This window comes from Harpegnathos saltator, unplaced genomic scaffold (genome assembly GCF_003227715.2).
Source record: "Harpegnathos saltator strain DR-91 unplaced genomic scaffold, Hsal_v8.6 scaffold403, whole genome shotgun sequence".
NCBI classification, from domain to species: Eukaryota; Metazoa; Arthropoda; class Insecta; order Hymenoptera; family Formicidae; genus Harpegnathos; species Harpegnathos saltator.
In genome coordinates this window covers 376,957-401,316 of record NW_020230210.1, presented here as the reverse complement: position 1 = coordinate 401,316, position 24,360 = coordinate 376,957, and the positions used below count along the sequence as shown (strand labels likewise).

Genomic DNA, 24,360 nt, shown 5'->3' with positions numbered 1-24,360 from the left:
GGACATTCTAGGATAAAGCTGATGGCATTCATCCATCAGCCTATATTAAAAGCTCGAAGCACGTTTCCGAGAGGGGCTGTTAGTCTCGCGTTATGCTAATAGCGAACGATTACGAGAACTGTCGATCCGTCTTGATCCCTTCTGCGCCAATCTGAATCTTCACTTTATTCATTTATTATTTTATTTCATTTATTATTATTCATTTATAATTATTATTCGTTTATTATTAATTATTATTATTCGTTGTTGTGTGTATGCCTTTGTTCTCATTTTATATCATTAACTTTGATTATCGTCATATCTTTATTTATTATCATGAAGTTTTGCAACCTATTTGACTTTTGCAAAACTGCCTGGATGTGAATTATCTGAAAATTTCCTCAGTTGAATTTCGATTTTACATTAAACTTGCACAAAAATTCCATCGAATTTGGAAAAATCTATAACTAGGTTATTATCCTACCCCCCTCCCCCCCCCCAATGCTATCGCGCATAATGCCATTTTATGCATATTGAATTATCCTTGAAAAAGACCCGTTTGAAAATTATTTTTTATTCACGTATCTCTCGATATTTCATTGAGGCGGTAATTTTTACTCTCAATTTCAGTAAAAAATGTATTATTTACTTACTCAACTACAAATATAGAATATGTACCAGAAGCAGATATTAAGTAATTTACTCAAGATTAATGGATAAGTCTCTCTCTCTCTCTCTCTCTCTCTCTCTCTCTCTCTCTCTCTCTCTCTCTCTCTCTCTCTCTAATTAATAGAGAAATAAAATAAATTCCGTTTCTTCGTAATCTCTCTATTATTTATTTCTTGTACTGGCGTTGGAAATGTATGTATATAAAATATATATTTATACATCTGCAAATATATGATGTATCTCCGTCCTCCGTTTTGGCTTTTCCGTGCAACAATCTATTTCTGGCTGCATTGTCATGGCACCTGGGATACTACATTAGTTCCTGCCGCTGACGTTCGGGTAAATACGACTTGATCGGAAAAATACGTGTTAATCAACGTGATGCCATCCAGAGTCTGATTAAATATTTCAAGAGTGGGCTAAAAAGTTCATGTAAATTTAACGGTCGGTATTGACGAAGTACGCGTCGCGTGACAATATCCAAATAATGAAACGGGACATAAATATCCCGCGGCAATCGATAGCAATTGTCGCCCCACCATTGCGCGGCCGAGAGTGGTGACAACAATCAGCGCTATCAAAATATCGCCGACCTTGAAGGTTGAAGGCGCTCGAATCTACCTTCGTGCGTCGAGAGTTTTTCTGGATGTTTTCATTATCGAGCCGGCGAGCGATGCGCGCACATCATGGGCTGAGTGTATCGGTATATCGTTATCATTCCCGTCGTGTGATTAAAATATTGCGTCGGTCCTTGGATATATACTCAGTCTCTCATCGGCATCGCGTTACTTAACACGTGTTTCCTCGATCGAATCGTATCTACGCGAGTGTCAGTGTCAGTGTCAGGACGAGGATGCGCCAGGATACGAGATCGGAAAGCTAGGAAGGAGGTCGCAGAATACTGGGAATCCTGGGGAGGCAGCGATACATCATATATTTCCAACGTATGTGAAATTATTTATTAAACGGGATTCTTCCGTTTCTCATTTTCCGGGCTTTTGACGAACTTCACCGCCAAAAATCATCGAGTTGAAATTTAGGCCGGCATTCGTAGCGTTCGCAGTTAGTTGTTATTTAATAAACAATCGTAGTTTTATGGATTTCTATCAACAGGTACTTTTTTTTTACATTATTTCGCGAAAGAAATTTTAATCTAATCGGCCTTATAATGGTTCATATAACTTTGTAATTATGTTCTTGATAAGAGATTCCAAGTAATTTGCAGCTGTGAGTACCGACTTTAGAATCTAATATAATAATCGTGAATCTAATATTCGCGAGTGATGCTGATGTCTATGTCCAATAATGTTTCTCAAATCGCGAGTGTAATTCTTTTTTTACATCTGCAAACATCTTACTTAGATCACTCTTCTTTCACTTTCTTGCTCAATCATGTCGTTCTACGGAATTCAATTCTAAATTTCAATTGTCAAACAGCATTATTGGACATATAAATGTCATATTTGTCTTTGCAATCAGCTCTTTTAAGAGCTACAAATCTCACGGACATTTCCAACGCCAGAAGGAAAACAAAAACAGAAAAATTACGCACCTTAAAATCTCGATTACATTGTTGGATATTTGCTTATGTCATGCATTGTACGTGCAGTTGAATAATTTACGCAACTTATGTATTGCCGGTTAAAATCAAGAACAAAATATTACACGCGAAAATAAAATATTGAGACGATCGAATATTAAATAACTCTTGAACGAGCGCTTCTTTGAGCTTCTTCAATATCGAGAAAATGGCAGACATTTGCAGCACATCAAGGTAGATCGAGAATGATTGTAGAGTATTAAAGATTCTTTATTAATTCTTCAAGTTAGGCATAATTTGCAGGATTAATGTGGCATACAAATTTCGACTCGGATTTCGCATGTTTCAGAAGAACACACATGTTTCTTTTCTCGAAAAAGTTGTCACTTCACTTCAATCTCTTTATCGGACGACTCGAGGTTTCCCAATAAACGTTCGTCTTCGGGCGAAATGATTGGAAATTTGTTAAACGTTCGCACAATGACAAAAATCGGAAAAGCGCGCGCACTCGCCTCTGATTTGATTCGCTCGCCCGACTCTGTCGCTGCGAGGGAGAAAGAATCGCAAAAGCCACGGATAATTTCACTGAAGAATCGCTTTTGACGCTAGCCCGCCATTCGAAAATAAAAGAGGCTAGAGAGGGAAGGGGCGGAAAATGCCCCATGAGGGGACGAATTGTCGCGGAAAGCGCTGCAAAATGTCAATCGCCGTCGCCGATAGGAAACGATAACCGTGTTCCGCGTCAAAGAAGCTCGTTGTAATATTGTCACGTGTCAACATTATCCTGTAGGGTACACAATGTCCGCGCGCGTGTGACGCGGGGTATTCATGTTGAGATTTTTGAGATTCTTTCTTTTTTTTCTCCGGGAAACAATTTTTCTCCGGAGCAAACACGCATGGATACTTTGTAAGTTTCTTTCTTTAATGATTGTGTAACAAACATTATTATAGCGATTATCAAGGTCAATGCAAACGCTCAACATATCGAAGGTCACCATTATTTAACGAACGTTTTCAATTAAAAGATCAATCCACTTATCTTTTGGAGATCGAGAGTCAGTGACAGAATTATTTCGCTCGAGGTCGTATTATAATGAGGAATTTTTTGCTAAAACATAATGATGATATTACATATCGCATGATTTTATTTAACGAAAGAAAAGTGTCCCGCGAGCGGCTCGCTGCCAGTTAATTACTGCTAGTTATAAAACGTAAAGCGCGCCCCTGAAAAGATACGAAGCGCACTCTCGGAGAGAAAGAAATTCGCCATGGAGCTTGCGACTTGGCGAATAATAATCGTGCATTTGGCCGTTGCCAAGTTACAGCGATGCAATCGCATCCCTCGAAACAATAGAAGATAATCCTGCCGAGAACGCGTACGGGCGTACGCTGAAAAAGAGTATCGCGAAAAATACGGTTATCACCGCGCGTTTTAAGCGGAAAAATTTCGTCGGGTCCTGTTATCGGCCGGCCGGCCGGCCCGGTCCGAGCTTTCTCGCGGAAGTCGTCGTTACGGGTGCGTTTATCCCGCGACGCGATAACTCGAGATAACAGAGCCGCTGTGTTGCGCAATGTATCGACCCGGAATTTCAATTAAAGCTCGCCGCTCGTCGGATCCGACCGGTTCGAGCAGGCAGGACCGTCCGGGGGGAGCGCAGTCAGCCGCTTTTCCGGAGCGAGCTTTTCGTCCACGAGCGGGTTAAACCCGGCGGGGGGAGGCGTGGAACGAGCGGCACAAAAGTGTCGTGCATGGTCCATCTCGATTTTTATGACAACGGAGTTTTCCAATCTCGGAGAAAATAAAAGCCGACGAGCCTGACGGTATGGATTCCTGACGGTGTGGTCGACGAATTTTCGAACTCTGATAGAAAAATCAGGAAGGAAAGAGAAATAACGAGAAGGAGAGAGAGAGAGAGAGAGAGAGAGAGAGGATGTGTGAGAGATGTTTATACATATACACGTTCACTCCAGGATTCACATAACCTCCTCTGTCTATTTCTTTTTCTCTTTTTGATGCAAATAATATAAATTTTAGTCTATAAATTTCATCTTATTTGTCTCTCTCATGCGAGCTTCGTTTTAATTTCGTGTGAATCGTTTTAAATTTTTTAATCGATTCTCTTTTTACGTAATCCAATTTGTTATTTCTCATGCTTTCGCCGACGCAAGTAGTAATATATTTACATAATATTAAATATTCATAGACGCACACTGCATGAAGAAAGAGGGGGGGGGGAAATGACGTATTTACGCGTTACAAATTATAAAATTCGAATGTAAGTTGTGAACTTAAACAACGCGGGACGCGACACGTTGAGTAAAAGCAACGCACGAATGAGGGAGGGGTGGAAGAGAGCAACATGTGAGGAATTCAAAGGCGCTCGCTTCCGTTATCCGGGTTATTCAGCGAGGAGCGAGAGAAGCGAGAAGTTAAATTTCGTTGCATAATCGTGGAAAATCGTCGCGGTCGCGTACTAGAACTCAATGGGAAAGTAAACGAAGGAGGGTAGACGGGGGTGAGAGGTCGGGACAGGAGAAGAGAAAGAAGAAGGGGAAGAGCGCAGGAAAAAGAAGAAGAAGAAGAAGGGGAGGTTACCCTCGCCCTCGTTTTGGGAAATTCGCCCGGTCGTCTTTCCGAGGTTTGGGAACGGGGGGGGGGCAGTGCCGAAAGCGGCGAATTGCCGAGTTAATATTCATCGGGGGGAGCGACCGCGTGCATCCGGCCGTCTACGCTCCTAAACCCCCTCGATTTAGCGCGCATTCGTGCACCACCGTTTCCTCGTTCCGTTCGATACAGGCAACTTACTGCTCGCCTAGCAAGCCTTGCCAGAAGTCGTCGTCCGAGGGAATTTCGAGCCGCCGGCGTTTTAACCCTTGCCGCGCGTTAAACGTTTCTTCGCCGCTTTATCCGCGAATAAATTATCTTTCATTTACGTCGGAGCTTGACAGGAGCGGCCGAGGGAAAGATCGCGTTCCCCTAAAATAGGGAAAATAGATTGTCAACTCTCATCGAGTGTCTTGGCGGGAAGAGATTTCGAACGCGCGCGCGTGTGCAAAGAGGCGAGTCGAAGAGGGGGGATTCGTGTTTAACGCACTCGTACGCGGTGAAAAAACTTGTTGCACGGAGGACAATTTCGCTCGTATGTGTGTATTAAATTTACGCGACCGACTGCGCGAATCTCTCGCACTCTTCGTCGAACCGAAGCAAATTATGCACACGCGTGACTTCACTCAACACGAGCACTCTGTCGTTGAAATATTAACCATTCTTGTGCCCGTCGGACGCGGCGGTCGTCCTCGGGAAGCTAAGGGAAAAATCGTAGAGTGCGACACACAGACACACACACACACACACACACACACACACACGTGAGCACACAGGCAACACCCATAGGCAAGGCGAGATAATCGAAAGTGCATCGCTTACGCTTCCTCCCGTATATCCCCTGCGGGGCAGACTAATGAATAAATTCCTTACACGGTCAGACGAGTCGAGAAAGCTATCGCCGTCGTTGCTTCGCGGAAAATTGCGAAGCAGGAAAATTGGCGCGATCCGATCTTGCTCGCTGCCTCTCTTTCACTCCCTCGCGCACGCTCGCCGTCTCTCTTTTCCTCTTTCCTGTGCGTTACGCGTGAGGTGCGTAGGTAGCAGCTTCCACGAACGGCCAATCGAATCTCCTTCGTGGAAAATGCACTCGCCGGAATGTACCGTTGCATCTGGTCGCTGATGCGCCACACATGCGCCGCACTTTGACTCTCTGGACAATGTCTGGAATTATCTCCGCGAAAGCGACTGCGAAAAAGGGTGTGTTCTCTCGGTGCCCTCCTCCCGCTACCAAAACACGCCGAGAGGTGGCCTCGTTTATTTGTTCCTTTCCACGACGGGGAAAGAGAATTTCTCTGACAGACAATTCTCGAAAGAGACGTGATAATTTTTCATACACTCTATGGAGAAATTTCTCTTCGCGACCGTTGAAATTCCTCGGAGGTTCTGTGCGAATTTACTTTTTATCGCGCTTGTGTGTTAGTATTTGATCTCATTTTACGTATTCTATTTATTCTTCAATATTTTAATTCTCTCTCTCTCTCTCTCTCTCTCTCTCTCTCTCAAATTTCTTATTTTTTATTGTTTTATCGCAATATTTCAATAATTAGTAATTTTCAGGAATCGGGAATTATTATTATTTTTATTATTACGTATTATATGTTAGATATTTATCACACACACACACACACACACACACAATTATATACACCGTCGCAACGAAAACGAAAGGAATCCTGGGCTGGGAAGAGAAAAAGTGTTCGTGTAAAAACTCCATTATTCTCCCGAAATTAATTTTTAACTTTTAACCGAAATTAATTTTTAACTTTTCTCTCGCTTCCCCAATTTACCGATCGATCTGTCGATGGCGTGTCTGCGGTAAGAATATTAACGACTGCCCTGATTCCCACCTCGTTCGTTTGTTGCTGCACCGTTCATCTCTCACTATGGCAAATGGGAATGCCGCAGGATCGCCATTATAGCGACTATTTTGTCTGGCCTATTTCTTCGAGGCGTCATTAAAAGCGCTCGTTAAACGACGGAACGCGTTCGGGGAAACTTTAATCGAGGTTCCTCGAAACAAAGGCGACGCCGTGCGTTTGACGTCTGTTCAACTATCACCGACGATAAACGCGTTGGATTATCGCCCGTGCCGAGTATATCTCACTCCGTCGCGATATTCCGTACGATACGACCATTGTCGCACTTTAAATCATTTTCCGCACGACCTGCAGTTCCAGGAATAAGCAAATCTCTCTCGCGTCGTATACTCCGGCCGCGGCGTAGAGATTCAGTGTTCATCGCCATGAAATTTCAATATTTTTCCCAATTGATATTGTAAATAACGATCTTACGACGATATTAGAAATCACGGCTACATCTTTCGATGATACATCGATAATTTTGTCGCATCGATTGAAATATTGACTAGACACGCCGTCATTTTCACTGGTCTCCCTGAATCTGCGATTAATACACGTCGGCCGAAAAAATTATTCGAAAACACCAGAGACTCTTGATAATCGGTGTGATTTTCCGCGAACGCTACCCGACACTCGTGCGTAATCGGCGTTTACACGATTATTAAATGCTGCGTGTGTAATTAAACTCGCGCGCGTTCGGTGGGAAAAGAAACATATTTGTTGACGACCGCCACGGCACGGCGAGCGAATAACAGTCGCTCGTTTTCATCGCGCCCACACTCGCGCGCATTATCGCGAGTCACGGCGACTAATTTCGCCGCGGCGTTGATCAACATTGGCAACGGGACCGACAATCAAATTGTCGCGTTTCCACCGCGGACAATTTTCGTTGTCGCTGTCCTCGGCGGTGTCGATTCGCGCGGACGCGCGCCTTCGCGTATGCAAAACAGAGCGCGAGTGCGTTTTCGATCACTGTCTGTCGAGTGTGTGGAGTGTTGCCATTTTTCCAGCCAAGTATTTACAGTTCATTCCGAGTCCGTTCGCGACCACATAAATTCGCGCCGCGCGCGTGCTCGCCTGGTTATTATTCCCTGAAACAGAAATTCAATCGCTCCCTCATCCCGATTCTCCGCCCTCCCCCCTCCCCTCCTGCCCCTTGTCGTTCCGTCGTCGTCGACGGGCTCCCGACGAGTCCCACGCTGACAAGCCGCGAATTTGATTTTCCATTTTCACGAAATTGCGATCGCGCGGCGAAATATTTCGCTCTTTCTCTCGCCATGTTTCGGCCTTCCTTCCTCCTTCCCTCGCTCCCTCCCTCCTTCCTTTCCTCCCTTTCTCTGTCTTTGCTCCCTGTCCCTGTCTCTTTGTCGTCGAGAACTGAATCGATTCGCGTCGTTACAAAGGCGTCCCGAACGCGCGCAGCATCCGAAAGCTGATTCGCAAGATTATCTCTCGCACACCGCAAAATTGTATAGTATCCGTAATATAGCGGTATAACTGTGGCCGCGTGTATTTGCTGCGCGTCGCAAGTTTCTACCCGTGTTCTATCTATCCGGTCCGGGTCAAATGTAATATTCCGTTTCCGATATTTCAATATTAGACTTCGACGTTGCAATTAGATCTCGATGTTGCAATTTTCATTACCGTGCCGATATATCGCGCATTAATTCGCGGTTACTCTAATTTCCCCCCGTCTCTAATGCTTCGGCGTTGTTGCTCGGGAGGGGTCTCTCTCGCCGTCGACAGAATTTTACTCATCATTATATTCGGACCCGCAGGGAAAAGCTCCCTACTTCCATATTCGTATTAAATTTTTATCGCATTTGTTTTTCTTTTTTTTATTTTTGTATTACGAAAGAGCTCTTTATGTACACTGTATTTGCATGAGTAGTTGCCTGCATATTATTTATATTTACGAAGAGAGCACTATCTCTATAGAGGCGGTTGTGTCTCTACAGACGGAGGAGAGACAGGGAGAAATGGGAGAAATTAGGCAAGTTTGACGTAAAGTCATTAATTCCAGACTGCTATTGAAGAATTTTTACAGCGGGAGGTGGTGGGGTTATAAACTTCCTTGGTTCTCTCACCGCCGAGGCAGGTTTTCTCTTTCATTCCCCGAAAATATTGCAAAGGGCCATTGCTCAGGACGGAACAAAGCGAGTACGTGTACGCAACAATCTGGTGGGCGGCACGCGTGCTGCGGTCCGCGCGCGCGCGCGCGCGACAGAGGGAGAGAGAGAGAGAGATGAACCCATGTATTACGGACGCTGCTCTACGCGGTAAATTACAGCGCCGGGGAATTGGGTCGATTTAATCCCGCATTTTGCGCGCGAGGTGCGCGTAGGTAGATAGATAGATGATGTTCCGCGAATCCACGATCAATTCCCTTCGTGGAAGCGCACGCGGATCGCAATTGCTGCTGCGCTTTATTAGCCGGATACGCGCAACGATGCACCGATGCACCTAGAAGCTAGATGTGAAGCAGAAGAGGAGAAGCAGAGGAAACTGTGGAACGATTCAGAATTTCCCTTTTGTAAATTCGAATTCGTTTACCGCGTCGTGCATGCGATTTTCCGTAAATACTAAAGCGCGCGCTAAAGAGGCGAGATATTTTTTATTGTAAAATTTCACAAATGTTACGCAACTTTACCGTGTGCTTGAGTTAAATTGGGCGAAAGGGGTCGCTTTTGGCGTTACCAAACGTACTAAACGTAGAAATATTTCAAAGGCATAATTTCCACTTTTTTTGCGTGCACAAGCGTGCGTGCCCTCTCGCTGTTACATTTGCAAAGCTAGCGAGGAGCACGCTGATGCAATTTATGTAATATATTCTATATAATCCGATTTACGTAAATAAATCGGAAAAAATTATTGCAAAGGTCAGAGAGAGAGAGAGAGAGGGGGGGGGAGAAAGGTACGGGCGGGAGAATAAATTATTCTTACAAGAAAGTAAAAGGAGTTTGAGTATATAATACAGGAAGCAGGTATCTCACACACACACACAAAGGAAACGAATGGAAAGTCAAATGCCTTCGAAGCGAGAGGCTCAAGAACGCGATATACAGGGTGATTCAAAACAACCTTATAAAATCCTTATAAAATCCTTATAAAATCCTTATAAAACCCTGATAAAATTCTAAAACAACTTTCCCTCTTGCAAAATTTTGGCAAAAGCTTAGATTTCAAATTATTAACAAAAATAGTAGACCTATTGCGGGTCGGGTACGGGAGAAGTAGACAGGTGCGGCGCAACTCACCGTCAGACGTGGGCGCTAACGCGGAGTACCCGCAGCAATCAGCTGATCACACTACACATGTTTATACACTAGCTACGTTCCAATATTCATTGCCAGCATAAAAATCTGTATTTTGTATCTGTAACGTGGTGCGACGGATGTCTTGCTCGGTTGGGGTACAGCTCGGCGTATCTTCGAGCAGCAGCGGCGACCTGGCCGTGACAGGCTCCGAGTGTCAATAGCATGTCATAATATTCTTCGTTCGTGTACGCTGCCATATCGTCTTGATGTAAACGCTTCCAATAACCGCAGGATTATTGATTAACGCATCGATTGTTTCAACGCATTTATACGATCGTCGCGGGATGTCCATCGGTCCATCCCCCACCACGCACGACCGCCGCTTCGCATTGGTCGTGCAATGAATACGAGTGAATGAGTGAGAAAGAGACAGAAAGACTCGGAGAGAACGTGCTTGCATGTGTGTGCGCGTACAATCCTGGCTGCTTTCCAAAATTTTTGCCAGTTATAACAATCACCTAACGTCACAGAAAATACAGATTTTTATGCTGGCAATGAATATTGGTGGAACGTAGCTAGTGTATAACATGTGTAGTGTGATCAGCTGATTGCTGCGGGTACTCCGCGTTAGCGCCCACGTCTGACGGTGAGTTGCGCCGCACCTGTCTACTTCTCCCGTACCCGACCCGCAATAGGTCTACTATTTTTGTTAATAATTTGAAATCTAAGCTTTTGCCAAAATTTTGCAAGAGGAAAAGTTGTCTTAGAATTTTATCAGGATTTTATACTTTTAATAATGGAAGGTTGTTTTGAATCACCCCGTATATATCAAAAGGGAAATAAATAAATACGTACATATACGCACAGATACGCCGCTGCGTACATAGCGCTGCAATATAATCACTGAGCGCAAATCGCCGAATGAAGGAAGCGGAAATAAAAAATGCAACATCGCGAGGAATCTCGCGAGAGCACATCTCGTTTCGAGCGTCACACAGAACGAACGGTATCGCGAGGCGCGGGTCGGAAGAGAAGGCGTTGCGACGGTGTGAACAACTCTCCTCGGGGCGTTAAGTACCCGCTGTTGACATAACTCCGTCGCACGACTCCCGATAAATTTTTACGCGATCACCCTCTGCGAGTCTCACTTCTCTCGCACCCCTTCGCGTCACTTCTCTTAATTTCTTTCTCGTTCCGACGAGCGTCAAACCACCCTCCCTCCCTCCCTCCCTCCCTACCTACCTACCTACCTGCCGGCCTGCTCCGCCGTCGCTGTGTGCGCGCCGATCTTTTCCCGTTAGCGCCTCCATTCGCAACCCCATTTGCACTCTCCGCCAGCAGGGTTTACAGCTCGACGCGACGTCCGCTTTATCGCCGCCGGCCTCTTGGTTACTCGATTTACGATACGCGCGAACTTTAAGAGGTGGGCGCTATTTATCCTTACGATCTCTCTCACCATCTCACCGTAAACTTGAGAGAATCGCCGTAAAACGCCGTTACATCGGGATTCCCCGCGGGCCCCGCGGGTCATTGTTTAAATAGGCCTGTGGATTTTTTCATGAAACACGCCGGGTGCAGGAAAATTTGACGAACAGTTCTGAAAGGCCCGAGACGAGACTCGTGGCGAAAGGAAGCCAGCGAAGGCAGGGGGAAATTGTCGATCATCCGTGCTCGCGCGCGCGCGTCGCTCCCGCGGTTTCTGAAAACAGAGAGGCGGATGGCGGATGCAAACGTGGCGGAGTCATGCGTGTTCCAGGATGCAGGCGAGGAGGAGCCGGTAATCCCGCGGCTTATCGCTCTAATAACCCACATTAATAGCCGTACGTCAATTTAGGGCTGAGGGCAGAGGGGGGGGAGGAGGAGGGAGGCCTTCGTACCGGGCAATATCTCAAGCCTAATTGCATCGAGCGGGCGAGCGCGCGAGACGAGAGCGAGCGAGCTCGTGCGATCCGCCGCGGAAACGCTGCGGCCGGCTCCGACCGACGACGATGATGATGCTGCGAGCGATGCAATTAGTGCATCGCTCTGTGCATCGTGGGCTAACACGCTCGTGGCGTGGGGCTATTTCGCTCTCGCGGTGAAACCACCTCGTCTCTCGAGCCCGCTTCTCGTCTCACACCCGTCGCCCGACCGTCAGGTCGAGTTCCCTCCGTGCGAGATATGCGCCGAAGACGTTGTGTAATCGCAAACGTGCACCGGAGCTGCTGAAAAATCCGCGATGAAGCGGTGCCTCGCCGACGGGGGATCCTTAGATCCTTGCGGCGCAAGTGGTCGGCAACATTTGCCGGGATCGTTATCTCGATTATTTTCTGGTCGATGCGCGGCGACGCGCGGATGCTCTGAGACGCGGAATGTCCGATGAAAGAGTGAGTCGCGTTGGCAAGCGAGGCGAGACGGGATTCTCTTCCGAAATAATCGGATGAAAATTCCGCGCACTTGGTTCGATGAGAATTCGGAACGGGGAGGGGGGAAGTTAATCTCGTCGAAAGCGCATAATGTAATGAAAACGCGCGGCAGGATTGAGGGCGGTATTAAAAGTTGCACGTGACAAACTTCTTGGAAATATATCGCGATTTCTTCTGAAAAGCCGCGACGAGAAAGCGAAGAAGAGCGCGAAAGCCTATTCAAGACACGTTTCTCGAATTGAAAATCTCTCTCTGAGAAATACCTCATACGTTTACGATCGGTACACCCCGTATATACGTGTTTCTAATTTGCGAATGGTGCGAGTGCGAAGGGTTTAAGCGAGTCCCTTTCGTCTCTCCGTCGCAATTTCCATTTGTCGACGCGCCGAAAGAGAGAGAGAGAGAGAGAGAGAGAGAGAGAGAGAGAGGAGGGGAAAGAAAGCGAAACGCGATATATTTCTTCGGCGACATCCCGGCGCTGAATTACCACTGGCGAGTGTGACGCCGGTCCTCTCACTCTCTTTCTCTCCCCCCTTCGCGCCCTCGACCTTTTCACCCTTTGCCTTCGTGTACAACCCTGTCGCAATTTTTACATACGCGATATTTTTCCGCGCACTCGCCGTGCCCCATTTTATCGCCACGACGCTTTCACACAAATTTATTCGCCACGCCAACTTCGAAGCTCGACGTGAACCACGACGATCGTAAAAGTCCATCAATCGTCGCGAGAGTCCTTTTAATTCTCTTTCTTCCTGTCGCCCTCCCCCTCCCCCTCCCCCTCCCCCGCAGCCTTACGGTCTTTCATTCTTTTTCTCAGGTGATTCTTTATTCAGGTCTGTTCTTTTCATCTGCGCTCTCTGCATTTTTTACACTTGAAATTAATTAAGCGCATAATCTGGTGTCGACTGAGTGTGCAGGGAAAAAACAAGCAGTCACACAATTATTAATTACGTAATGTGTCGCTCGAGCAATAACAAGCGCTTCCGGAGAATTACGCGCGTAACATTTTGCCAGGAAAATAATTTCTCCGCACTTTCCTCGCGGCTGAATTTTCCTCAGGAGGGCCTTTCTTCGAATTGCTATATAATTACTCTATAATTGCTATGTATATAATTGTTATATAATTACGATAACTTCCTAATGAAATTAAAATAGATTATCGTAATATCTAGCGATGTAACTCGAGCGACGTCGAAGAATTATGTGCGCTTCGCGCACATAATTTCTCCGCATTAATCTCGCCGTCGATTTCTCCTCCATTTTCCTAAAACTTGAAATAGCGCCGAAATCAACTTAGTATTTAACGGCATGTGTGATATGCCGAAAAGAATATTACATTTGACGGCAAAAATTCTCCGGAATCTTTCGGCTCCAGCCGAATTCTCGAATTCGCAGAAAAGAGAAGTCAATGCTCCTTTCTCTCGAAATACTCCCTCGATTATTTTCACACTCGACGACACTCACAAGGAACATCCGCATTATATGGCATAAAAAAAACCTTACAATTTTTGTTTAAAAAGTTTTTCCCTATCTGCGATAGTTATGGAGATAGCATAGAGGGGATGAAACTTTGAGAGGCAGTTTCACCCCTTAAACCTGAACCATTGCCGATAAAAAAAATATGGGTCTTTCATTTTTAGCATATTCTACAAATATGCCAAGTTTCGTCAAAATCGGAGACACACACTTCGCGGGTGTCCCTTGTCAGTAGAGATGTGCGAATCCAGAATTTTTATGTCGAATCGAATCTCATTTTTTAAATTCGAATTCGAATCGAATCGAATGAAATCGAATGGAATCGTTAAAAAATTTAACACGACTATTAAATATACAAATAATGATGGAAGATTTTAATATGAAAGGGAATATTGATATTGCAGTATCATCTTAAAGTAAAATATATATTTAAATATTTAAAGTAATTTATAATTAAGTTAATAATTACAAGTTAAGGGTTCAAACATACACAGGACCAGATGGTTTTGTAGCTGATGTACGCAAACGATAATGTATTTGATTTCTATTCGAATTATTCGGATTTGAATCGAATCAGATTACATTCGATCAGATTCGATTCGATTCGAATTCGAATAGTTCGCACATCTCTACTTGTCAGTTAGATACTTCAGAAGTTAATTCAGTCCTCTTAATGGCGCATGCAAGCGCAGATCCTCCGCGACGAACTCGCGCTCTGCGTCTCTCGCTTTCTATCGCGCCTCAGCTCGCGCTGCGACTGACTAGGGATGCTGATTTTAAATGGACTTAATCGAAGATCGATTAATCGGAGTCTAAAAGATCGATTTCAAGTCGACTTTCTGGAACTGAATTGATTCAAGGATCGATCTATAAATTCTGAAAATCGCCAACACGATTTTTTCAGTTTCTACTATAAGTATAATAATATAGTTTTTTTCTTTTACTTCTTCTAGTTGTAACTTTTTGAATTCACTCAATGGTTGCACAATGCACATTATTATGTTGCCTTTAGACCGATGTCCGGGAATTTTCAGCGGAACGAAACGCGCGAACCAATCACAGCTCCACTCCATATAATAGTATACATTGTATACTATACATATGTATATGCATATAATAGTAAACGTGATTTCTTATTTAATAACCTTTAAACGTTTAAAAATTATTGATTGACGTTTAATCAAACTAATTAAATCCTCAGCACAAAGATTTAAAGATCTTTTTCTATTTTGTTCTGGCCACACACACACACACACACACACACACACACACACACACACACACACACACACACACACACACACACACACACACACACACACACACACGCACACCCAGAACACACAGAACACACACCAAAAGAATACCCATATCTTTAATTTCTTTAATTCATATTAAATTTTAATTTCTTTAATTCATATTAAACTATATGAATTACACGAAGTCTATTTTAGAGTGTAGAAGTTTGACAGATAATATACTTTAGTGAGTAGAGTTCACTCTACACGCGTACCGATTCAAATCGATTTTCTTCAATCAGTTCTTTATAAACCGATCTTTTGAAGATCGATCTTTCTCTCCGTGACTCGAATCGATCTCTAAATCGATCTGTTTAAAAAAAAATCGGCATCCCTACGACCGACGCTCCCCGCGATTAAAACACGGAAACGGCGGGGACGCCGCTCTGCTGCGAGGCTTTCACCGGCCAAGGTGGGGAACAACGGAAACACACAGCTCTCTTTCGCGAAGGAAGCCGCGCTTGCTGAGGGCCGGCCGGCGGCATAGGCGATCTCTTTGCCGAGAGCGGCGCCCGCTCCGCTTCTTATCTGTCAGCCCGCGCCCGTATCATCATCCGGAGCGCGAGTAGTCATACGCGATGCACCGCGCACCCCCGGCGGCCGACGGCCGGCGGCACGTTGCCGTCAGGAACGACGTGCTCGGCCCGGCTTCGCCACGCGAAACGGCTCGCGATAGCGCTCGGCGGCGCCATTGTCGCGCTCGACGCGCGATAAACTTTGACGGCGCCCCGACAATAAAGGCCCGGTTTAATCGGCCCGCCTCGCAGGAAGCGTCACGTCGCGTGCAGATAAGCCTTGATAACGACGTCGACGCCGTTTTGACGGAAGCTGCTGTTAGCTATTCGCCCGGCTGTTCAGGATAACGAGGGGGGGAGGGGGGGGCGGAGATGGAGAGCGGACGGGGGAACGGAACCGGATGAATTTTCGGAGGCCCTCCCCGGTCTCGGCCGAGGTGCTTTGTTTCGCGCTCCGGTTCATTTCGATTGATTACCTACCGCGGGCTTTGAATTCGGGCGTTTTTCATCCGCACCGCGGCCGCGGATAATTGCGTTCTGGCAAATGGACAGTCGCGCGTGGCGCACCACGTGTGGCCTGCGGCATTTTAATGGCGGGACGGTTTTTATTTGATTTACTATTATTTATGTTGCCATTATTAAATTACTCGACGAGTATTATGTTATACTTGTTACTCGACTGCTGTAGAGTCTCGTTTGTAGAATGGAAGTGTCTCTCGCAAGTGTCGTCGCACAGCTCGGGCTTCTTGAAGAAACTTCTCCGTCAGGACGCGTGTGCTATGTTTTCAAGTCGAACGAATAGCCTCGCTCTCGCGAGTCGAGATAATCGCTCGAACTCGCGAGGTGTTCGTCGGTTCGACGTGGCGATCAAGATCGGGAAGTCAAATTCGAAAGCGGGATCGAATGAACACCGCGAAACGCGCGACTCAGCCCTTCGTTTAACCCTTTAACGCCTACTGGTAACTATAGTTACCAGAAACGCATTTAAGAATCCATAACTTAGTCAGGAGAAAGAAGGAGATATTTTCGTTTTCTTTGCACCACTGTAAAGGTGAATTCTTCTTCTAAAAAATGGCATATAAATTGTATGTAAATTCGATTTAGTCTGTTTTTAGCTCAGTTTTAATGATAACATGTTTTGTCAAATTCCAAGTAGGCATAGTTAGCATTGTTACTGAGATCTAGAAGTGCGCTATAAATGAATAGATTGGTATCTGTTATAATTTTATACACTTGGAAGCTTTCTCAGATGCAAAATGTGAGAATTAAAGGAATACAGAAATTCAAAATGGCGAATCCAATATGGTGGACACGAAAAGAAATCAACCTATTTTCGTGAAACCTGGTGACCTATAGTTTTTTATGCGAAAATAGGCGAAAAATGAAGGGACGATTGACTATCTAAATGATGATCTGTAAGATATTCTTCTGAAATAGTAAGCTTGACGCTCTGAATGATAAACTTCACTCACAAATATAGTAAAGTTTCAGTTCAAAAATGTCAAACTGACTATCAGAGTTATGTCGTATAGATTACTCTTCATTTTTCTCTGTATTCTCTCTATTCTATTATTCAGAAGTAAACGATTGATGCTGATTTTCCGTGTAATTGTTTCACAGTTTTTCCATCTGGATAACCACCTCTGAGTGTGTCCATGTTTATCATTTTTACCGTTATATTTACAAAAAAAAAAATACAAATTTATTTGTTCAGAAGTAGACTATTACTTTACACTTTACTTTTACATTACTTTACATTGGAAAGGTAGTTTTTCGTAAATATAAGTTCAAAAAAGCTCAGTTTAAAAGAACTCAAATTTTATTCTTAAAACACTTATAAAAAGGTCGGGCGTTAAAGGGTTAAACAACATTATTACGACAGCGCTGTAATCGCGAGGCGCCTGGCTCGTCGTCACGGGCGATCGTTACGTCGACGAAACCGTCGTTTGTCGCCCCATCATTGTTATCATTTACGTCATTCGCAGCTCCGTCAGCCCGCGATCTCCTTCCGCGCGACAGTCATCGCGGTATCACGAGATTTCATTGAATTCCGAGCCGGGCGATATCCATGCGAATGCGATGCGGCGACGGCGACGGCGGCGGCGATGGTGATGGTGATGGTGATGGTGGTGGCTGCGGCCGTGTCGTGAAGAAAATACGCGGCCTGGAAATTCCCAGCTCGGGCTATACCTCTATGATGGGTTACCGTAGGATACCACCGGGTTACCGGAGAATACCGGAGGATGTTGCCCGTCTTTCCTCGTTACGTCGCGCCGCTGCGGTTAATTGATTAACGTCCCCGTGAGGCCATTGGTCGTTAACCTCGTTGCACCGAGGGCTCTTGTGCGGCGCGCTCCGATACGTCTAATAAAACACACCGGTCCCTGCGAGACGACGGCGACGACGACGCCGATCATGACGACGAAGACAAAGAGAAGAGAGAGAGAGAGAGAGAGAGGGGAGACGTGAGAGACCCGCCGTAAACGTTTCATAATTCGCGAGGTCCATAATTCGCCGAGGGCCACTTTAGGTACGACGACTTCATACGTTCCGGGCTGGAGCCTGCGAGCATTACGAGCCTCCGTCTCGCGTCTCCCTCCTTCTCGTGCCTCGACCTCGTTAATTTCGATCGCATCGTGTCCGAGAGGCACGTCTTCGGCCGACCTCTCTGATGGCTCACGGCACTCCGGTGAGATATTGATCGTCGTGAAAAATTTGATCGCAGGAAATACAGAAGGGAAGCCGCGCGCAGTGCGGGACTAATGAGTATTCGTGAGAGGTAGGTCGAATTAGTTTCTTCTCTCTGCACGAAACTGACTGTGCGAGAGAGAGAGAGAGAGAGAGAGAGAGAGAGAGAGTCGCGGGAGGACGCCGAGTCACTTTAGTCGCGTTGCTGAGTTATAATTCAAAATTTACATTAATATTCTTATTGAAAGTAAAACCGAGCGGGGAAAGTTGGCCTCTTTCGAGCCGGCACTGGAGAGATGGTACTTGGAGGTTTTATAAATAATCCTACAGCAATTTAATAAAACACTGCGAAGAGAGATGGGGGGAAATATTTTCTCAGTGTAAAAATATGCACATGAGTAAATTTAATATCAGTATTCGCCAGGTACTTTTTATCTCCGAGCTATTTCTTCTCTCAGTACATAGGAGGATGATATACGTACGTACGAGCAAGCGTTGCATAATAACATGCAAATAACAACGCGGTATTAACATCGGGAGCTACCTCCAAATCAGATATCTCGCCCGTAAATCGCAAATCCGCCGGATATAAGCGGCGTGTGACGGAATGGAATTTTATGAAAATCCGCCGATTCTTCCGACGACGCGAAAAAGTCAGAAACGTGAATACATATATATATCTCTCTCTCTCTCTCTCTCTCTCTCTCTCTCTCTCTCTCTCGAGAAATAAATGCGTGCGTTATATCGGCTGTCACGGCGCGTGTGACACAGCGCGCACAATGCATAGCGCTGCGCGTACCTGTCCACCTGCGCGCGCTCAGGTGTCGTACCCTCAGGACGAAGGATAATCCTCGAGAAACCACATCGCGTCGTGCACCTCCCGCAGGTCCTTGATCCCTCGGCCGCACCGAGCGGAGGACGTGATCGGACTGAGCCTCGAGTCCGGAGCCTGTTCGACCTCCCTGATCGATTTTGCGCGTTCGGCGAACTGTTGCCGCGCATTCATCGGGGGACGACAACAATCCTGATGTCGTGACCGCGAAAAATTGCTCGCGACACCTGTCCCTGCAGAAACAACTCGTGCGCGAACGCGGGCAGCTGCGACGCTCGCGTGAGCGAGGCGGCTGCAGTCTCTCTGATCGTTGTTGACGGAGAAAGAGTGACGGAGGGAGTGACGGGAGGAACGTTTGTTTCTCAGATCTCGAGATGAGATTTATCCGAAATTTGCCGAGGACGTGATTGTTTCTTCCTGCGAGAGCGAGCAGAGTCCTCGGTGCAGCGATCCTTGAGACTGTCTGTACGAGCTCACGAATAACATGCACGACTTGCGGTATCTTGTGTCCACAAGCTGTAAGCTCCTTGGGGGATCGGGTCCCGGTGTATCCTGTGTGTCCTCACATCCTCGTGAGGACCGAAGACGTCCTGCTTGAAATTCCATCCTTATGGCTCTCCTTATGTAAATGGCTTTCGTTGTTCTTTCTCGCACGGGGAATTCCATTAACGTGCTCTTGTATGTTCCTCTTCGAGTTTAGAAAAGCTCGAGGTGAGCCAAAGGCGGAAATGTGTGTGTGTATACGTGTGTGTAAAAGAAACGTGATGCTCTGGTGGATCTTAAGAACATTCTCACGAGAGATTGAAGTGCATTTAAGCGCGAAGTACTTTTGCCTTTTTTTCGCTTATATTCTCTCGTGCAATAAACACGCGATTCGCGGAACCGCTTGCTTCTCTCGCAAAAACGTCGATTTGTCGCACGAGATTAAACGCACGACGTCACCGAACGTGGATTCAAGTTGCAAGCTCGAAACCTCAAACCCTGCGGGAACACCTCCCTGAGTAACCGGACCCCTAAAAATCGCAATATCTCCGCGAGAGTAAAGAGAAGAGGCGTCTCTGTGCGTAACATGAACCTTTGTAGCGACGGATAAATACTACAATATACAATATACAGGGTGTTCATTTGAAAACTTTCCAGCTGATTATCTCGAAAACTATGAAAGATATTAAAAAAAGCTGAAACACGTGTTCCATGATTTCGAAGGGGAAAGAGAATGGCATTATCAGTTTTTTTATTTGGAGGGCATTTTCAAGATTAGTTGAAGGTCAACTTAATTTTTTAAAATAGAAAGCCCAATTTTTTTTACTATGTCTTCTTTTTCTACCAATTAATTTTAACAACTTCTGTCTGAAACATTTTTTTATTTGCCTAATTTTTTTGAAATATTCCAGGAAAACTTGGCAACTTTTTCAACATTTAACTTACGATATCTCGCTAACTATTCGTCGAAAGAAAGAATAGTATTAGACATTTTTACTTTATTTACTATCAGGAATGTATTACTATAATAGTACCCTAACTTTTGTTAACTTATCGACCTTTGGAAATTTCAAAATTATTAAATTAATATATATATATATATATTTCAATAACTCGCGCGAGGGAGGCTAAGGTCATTGTCCAAACCTCCAGCCGTTTTCTACAAAGCCTAATAACCCTCCCTTTACCCTTCGCACCTTTCGGCCCCATTCCTCTCACAGCCTCACAGTTTCGTCCGTAGTCTCGTCGCCGCGAGAGAAACACAACCGATACGGAAGCGGCAGCGGCACGCCCGGATTTCCCGCGCGACGACAGTTTTATTGGCGGAAACTTCGCTTGTTCGACCCTCTGTTTTTCCTCGCCGATAGTTTGCGGCGCGGCCTGGGAAAACTTTCGGATCAACTGGCGGAAGAGGGTGGAAGGGGGCCAGAGACTTTCCCGGTCCACAAGGTTCCGGAGTCACTTCGGTTTGCATTGCCTGTCCCCTCCTTCCCCCGTCCTGCCGCCATATCAGCCCCCTCGCAGTCGCCGCCGCGTCGAGACCCCAGCGGGGGTGACTCGCTGCGATCGAAATTCCGTGTCCGCGTACTTCCGAGCGCGCGAGAGGCACTCGAGTGGGTTAGCAAGTTCTCGACTGGCGTTAAGGCCCTATCGGTGTTGCTCAAGAGGTGCGCCCCATTCAGGTGGAGATTAGCCACCGAGGTCGGTATAATCTCTCATCGGGCGTGGCTCCTCTCCGATCTCGATGTCGCGGATTAGATTCTTCGCCCGCTGCGGCGAACTTGCCCACGGCCGGTGAGGTTCCTCCGCCTTCTCTTTTCCCTTTTAACCCTACCCCCCCTCCCCCATTCGCTTATGAGTGGAAAAGAACTTTACACAACATTGTATACATTTTTATATTTCCTTTACAATTGAAAATATTTGTGCCTGATGCACTTGATCATGCTTATATACTTTTCTCAATTATCATTTGATGTGACTTATCGCACAAAGTGGGAGGGAGAGACTTTCCCGACCCACCACGCTCTGTCTCCGTCTGTCTTCCCCTCTTCCTCTCTCGCTCCCCCTCTGTCTCGTTAACAGACATCGATAATAAATTTCCCCGTTAACTTCGTCGGCCAGCCGCGCCTCTCGCGGTTCGTTCTAAGAAAATAAGACCGCATCTTGACGGCTAAACGGGGGGTGGCAGCTGCGGGATTCTCACCAGGAGAAAAGATCAATTCGACGTTCATCGGGGTGTGCGCGCCGCACCTTTCCGGTTTAACGTATGCGTACACCGCGCGGGCGGGCGTAGCGATAACGACGTACCTTTCGTGCCAGCGGTTTTTTTCGTTGCGGTCGCCAGCACCGCACGGGGGAAGTTCTCGGAGAGAGTCCTCCGCTCCACTCCGCGCCGCGCGGAGCGGAGGACTCCCCGGCGGGCGAAGTGCGCGACTTCGTCGACACGTGACGCTCTCTCACATGCATCACACGACGCAAAAGGGCTCTCTTTGTCCGCCGCGTTTACGCGTCAGCGTAGATAGACGGGCGATGTTGCTGATCGATGTAAGTTGAATCATCGGCGCGATCGGCGGGACTGCAAATGGCCGCGATCGATCGCCGCGCCGCGATTCGATGTATTAAAGATCGCCGGGGTGACTTCGCGATCGAAAGATTGCTGTGCACACAGACAGCGGACAGAACTTCGCGTCTGATGGATTGTTGCGCTCACACACACACACACACACACTCATTCACACACACATGTGCCGCGATACAACAATAGGCGAGCGGTCGCCGAAATTGTTTGCGCCAATCTTTTTTCCCCCTCAACTCTTTATCCGTCGATGGACTTTTAACGAGTCTCCAATTCCGTCGTCGAATCACGTGCCGTTGAAGTACCCAGCCAGGATACCGTCCAATTTTAACTTTATTCTCTCCGGTCTCTCCATTTCTCGCTGGCCGAGAGATCTTCTTGGAAGGAGTATATCGAAATCGGGGCTAAATTTATCCGGCAGCGGGATGAAATTTTCAAGGTCGCACGCGGAAGAATAAATCGGAGACACGTGTGAACGCGGCTCGCTCGCGGCATGGATAGATGTCAGGTGCGAGCTGCTGCGAATTTAACGTTATAAAATCCCCATCGGGGGGCTCCGGAGCCTCTCCGAAAGCTCAGCGCGTCTCAAAGGAACGGTGCGCGCACGCGCTGGCCTCGTCTGACAATGCGCAATTCCGCTTTGGATAGCACGAGCTTAACGAGCCGTGATGTATTAACTGCATAAACCCCTCGTATTTTAATTCAAAGTAACCGGGTCACATTCTACTCGAGTTCCTCCGCCGCTCCCGCCGGAGCGCTCTCGCGCTCCGCATTTTCCGCTCGGCTCTTCCTCGTACGCGCGCCGTAAAGTCGCGCGCTACGTAACTCGGGCGAGAGCGAGCGCGTCCGTCTTTGATGGCGGGCCCTATCGTATTATCTCGCCGCAGATTATGCTACGTGCTACGCATATCGCAACGTTCAAGAACGAACGCTCGTTCGTTCGTTCGTTCGTTCGTTCGTTCGTTCGTGCGTTCGTGCCGTCAGCGCGCAGTGCAGCGCAGCGCAACGCGAGACGACGCGGTGCATCGAGCGACACGATGCGAGGACGCGGTCCGCAGCGGGCAGCTGGAAAACGTATTTCACGCTAAATTACGAGCCTGTCCGGAGCAACCGCGAGGTTCCAGCGGACATTGTATGCAATAGACATATCCGGGAGTAGATAGAGCGTCCGCGCGCGGCGCTTTTTGAATCGCCACTTTCTCCGGAACGACAATGTCCCGTGTAACATACACGAACAGAGAGAGAGAGAGAGAGAGAGAGAGGGAGGGAGGGGGAGAGAGGGAGAGCCGTGTTACACGAGCCGGCTGCGCGAAGCCCTGCGAGCCGAGAATTCAATTCTGACCATTACGAATGGTTCAACGGTGCCTGTCCGCCGGTATTCGCGGCAGTCCATCCGCGACAGCTGACGAACGAAATGGCCAAAGTTATCGTCGAGTTTATCATTAGAATAACGCGAGATCGAAGCGACGACGGTCGTCCGTTCAATCCAAGCGCCTTTGATCTCGTGTACGCCTTTGCGATGCATTGAGCGTCGACGAAGCAATAGTAGGCACTTACTCAGCCCTGAACTCGTGTTGGTGCTGAGCTGTGGGTCTCTAATGTTCCCATCGCGTCTAAATATTGTGGTGATACGCGATATATGATGACGAGACGGCGATATATGATATCATGGCGTGCGTCTGACGTATTATAACGTATGATATGTCAGGATATGTGCTTGACGCGCAATGACGGATTGACCGAGTGATCACGGCAGTCACAATGTATTACGCACTTCCACGTGTGTGCGCGTGGCCGCGCGTTGCGACAGAGGTTGAATTAAATAAACAACGAATATCCAGGCACGAAATGAATATCCGAGTGCAGTCGGGAGTTGCGGTCTGATAAATGTTGAGGCTTTAGCCGCGGACTTTTTGTCCGGAACTTCTCCAGCGCAGCGCGCACGACGCTGCATTATATTCGCCTCAGCCGATTCTCAACAACGTCCGTTCGTCCGCGTATCCTCTCGCAGCGCTCTCGGAGAGCTCTGTATCCGGGGATGAAAGGATACTGTGCGGGCAGGATCCCTTTCAGCTTCGCATTACGTACATACGACGCACATAAACGTAGGGTCACGGCAAGAAATAGGGATAGGATGAAATAGCTAATAGAGAGAAGGTTCACCTTCGCGCGCGAG

The 24,360-nt window shown here is 46.8% G+C and overlaps 2 protein-coding genes across 2 annotated transcripts in view; one reads left to right on the top strand and one right to left on the bottom strand.

Annotated features, from left to right (window-relative positions):
- The window catches only part of LOC105182834 (single Ig IL-1-related receptor), a 196,144-nt gene that overhangs the window by 116,053 nt on the left and 55,731 nt on the right, over positions 1–24,360 (top strand). The window lies entirely within an intron of this gene.
- Positions 1–24,360, bottom strand: part of LOC112589113 (uncharacterized) — a 52,477-nt gene that overhangs the window by 21,624 nt on the left and 6,493 nt on the right. The gene's annotated exons all lie outside the window — the stretch shown is intronic.